We start from the raw sequence: 3,638 nt of genomic DNA on the forward strand, positions 1-3,638 counted from the left end.
GTGACACGCTCCAGGCCACAGAGAGATTCCTGGCAGACGTAGCCCCTTATGGTACAGTAAGATGTTTGAGATCTGACCACGAAACAGAGTTTGTAAAATAGAGAGTTCCAATCACTATTGGGAAGGTATAAGATAAAATACGAGACGTTACGTCCATATCCCCCACAACAGAGCGGGGCGGCAGAGAGGGAATAGCACACCCTTTCCGAAATGGCTAGATGTAAGCTAGCAGATAGTAACTTACCAAAGAGCCTGTGGCATTATGCGGTACAAGAAGCCGCTTACACCAGAAACAGGTGCTTTAATAAGCACTCGGGCACCACTCCCTTTACAGCGCTGACAGGAAAGAAGTGTAATCTAGCCAGAATGCACCGATTTGGATCAGTGTACCTGCAGGACAGGGGGGGAAAAACCCAAGTCCAAGGATGTAAAAGGATTTTTCGGAGGACATAGACAGAGGAGCCAGAGCTGGACTCCAGAGCAAGGTGTGTAAAAATAGAAACACATCACCCCAGTGTACTTAGTACAGTTGTGCAGACAGACAGTCAGCAACCCCCAGAGGGCGATGACGAGAAGCACCTGAGGGTGACGTCAAGTGCCTCAAGCAGTGGGAGGTATTACACAAGGGAACACAAACCCCCAGAATGTCTGACAGGCTATGCCAGGGAAGAGGGTGACGAGGAGGACAATACACCTACTCCCGTTGAGTACCACTACAGGGTAGTCAGTGGGGTAAACCCGACCTTTAAAGAGGCCACAATGTCCCCCGAAGAGGGCAAACATACAGTGGGAGGGAAAATGGATGTATTTAACCAAGTTACCAGAGGGCAGGCAGTCAGTGGGAGGGAAAGGGGGTATTCAAACCAGGAAGGTATTGAAGACCACGGTAAATACAAAGTATGGTTCATAGAAAATTGATTGAATGCTGAAGAATTGAGCCATATGTTTGGTCCCATGTTTAAGTACAGAGGTGGATGAGTTGCCAGGTTTAAAATGCTGAAATGGATCATATGTTTAATCCCATGTTTAAGTACAAAGGTGGGTGGTTTACAATGTTAAAGTACAGAGGTGATTCTATGTTTAAAATACAGAAGTGGAGGATTTGATCATCGCTCCAGATCACAAAAGAAAGACCGAGGCAGGTTAAACCATTTTATAGGTATGGACTTCGAACAGTCTGTCAACGGTGTAAAAATATCCCAGAAGAGATATGTGGGAAAAGGTCCTGAGATGTTTTGACTGAAGTAAGAAATGTATAGATAAACTGTGGGTAACTTCATTCTGTTGGACAACCTGTACTCGCCCTGACCTATGTTCTGTAGTGAGTAAGAATGTCACAGTATTTTTGTTTTTGTTGATCCCACAGAGAATCATTGAACTGTGTCAAAAATATGTTTTTCGTTATCCCAGAGGTGCTGCAGACGGACAGCGTTTTTCAGGAAAGACAACAAAGGTTTAAGGGCTCAGAGCCTACAGGGATATTATCAGCCTGTGAAGCTGAATATATGTTTCTAGCTATGACAATGCAAAATGTGTTTACCTAGAGCAACTGCTCGAAGTGATGAAGGTTATGTATTGTTCAAGATGCAGCAGGTAATTGAAATATATCCTCTATACCAAATATGTGTGAGGGCTGGCCCAGTACTGCGCGCTTCCAGGTACCAATTACCATCACGCACCTGAAGGGAGTTTCCAATCAGCTCGAGGGGAGCCCTTTTATACACGGGGTTCTGAACATTCAGTGTCGGATCGTTTTGCTCACCACCAGCTGCTGCTTGTTCCTCTTGTGTTGTTTCTCCAGTACGCCCTTGGAAGTCGCCGCTGTTGCCTCTCTTTGCCTCCGTGGACCCGTGCCTCGTATTACACTTTGCCTTGGTGAGTTTTTGGAAGTCTATTTTTTGATGCTCTGATTTCCTAATTTTTTCCTGGACTCAAGACCTTCATTCTGTTTTGTGTGTGTTCCTTAACACTGAAGAAGTGTCGCTTTGTTTTGGTACTGGACTCTGCTTTGTTACTGGACTGCCTCGTAATTGCTACGTTCTATTAATGACATTCTCCGTTTTTCTGTTCCTCCCCGAGTGGATATTCAATAAGCTGCAGAGCCGCAGAGCCACAGAGCCGACTCTGCTCTGGGCAGAGCCGCAGAGCCCTACTCTGCTGAAGGACATTCCCCCTGAATGCTTTTACGTTATTTTTTGCTTGTTTCGGTTTGTAAATAAATACGCCCATTGTTTTTGGCTAACTCTGAACTACCTGTCTGTGTCGTGCTGTTGGGGTTGTTTACAAACCATAACATTACGACCGACCATGTCGACCCCAGCCAACACAGAAGGTGTTAGAGCAGCCTTGGCAGGTCAGATCCAGCTGACCAACGACCACACCCAACAGCTAGGGGCGGCTGCAGCTGCTGTGCAGGACCTCCGGGCCCAGGTCCAGCCTATCCAGATTTCTCTAGACACTCTAACCACCCAGCAGACTGCGCAGGGTAATCAGCAGGCTGATATTCTACACCAGCTGCAGACTCTCAGTGCAGCATTTAACACCCTGCTTTTAACCCCACCAGTGGCAGAAGTCCCAGCCGGACCACCACCCGCCGCCGCGACTAACCCTGCACCTCCCGACCCCGCTCCTCGGGAGCCCCATCTCTCCAGCCCACAACTGTTCGACGGTAACTTCGAGGACTGTGCCACGTTCATCATGCAATGTGAGTTAGTTTTCATTCATCAACCCAGCAGATTTACGACAGAGGGAGCCCAGGTGGCTTACATGACTAACCTGCTCACAGGCCGAGCAGCACAGTGGGTTACTGCTTCCTGGTCCATGAGGGCTGACTTCTGTTTTTCATACACAGATTTTGTGGCAGAGCTCCGAAGGGTTTTCCACCACCCAGCTCGTGGCCAGGACCCTGGAGCCCGGTTGGACACCTTCCAGCAGGGCAGTGGCAGTGTCACCGACTACGCGCTGGAGTTCAGACTGGCCGCAACCGAGAGTGGTTGGAATGACCGGGCGCTTCATCTCACCTTCCTGAAGGGGCTCAACGACGCCGTGAGAGACCAGCTCGCCACCCGGGAGGAGCCCGATTTGCTCGAGGCCCTAATCAGCCTCGCCATCCGCATCGACGGATGCCTCCGGGAGAGAAGGCGCGAGCGAGCCTGACCGGGACCCCCAGCCGTTCCCCAGACCTCCCGCACTCGTGACTGGACTGCTGATCGTCCTGCCTCCTCCGCCCACTGGAGGCCCCTTCCCCTCCAGGCCTGTGACCAAGGAGGAACCCATGCAGCTGGAACGCACACACCTTAGCCCGGCCGAACGGGAGTCCCGACTCAGGTCCGGCCTTTGCCTCTACTGCGGCCTTGATGGACACTGTATCTACAATTGTCCTACCCGGCCAAAAGACTAGGCTTGCTGGGACCCCGGGAGATCCTGGTGAGCCATTTTTCCTGTTCCCACACCCATGCACCACCTAACCATCTGACGAGCATCACCCTGACCTGGGCGGACCAGCGGGCGAAGGTGGGTGCACTCATTGACTCGGGGGCTGATGAGTGCTTCCTGGATTTTGAGTTTGCCACCCAGGCCAACATTCCTCTTGAGGACCTCGAGAGGCCCTTGGAGGTCTTCGCGTTGGATCAGCACCG

This window comes from Notolepis coatsorum (assembly GCF_963971535.1).
Source record: "Notolepis coatsorum genome assembly, chromosome: 17".
Lineage (NCBI taxonomy): Eukaryota > Metazoa > Chordata > Actinopteri > Aulopiformes > Paralepididae > Notolepis > Notolepis coatsorum.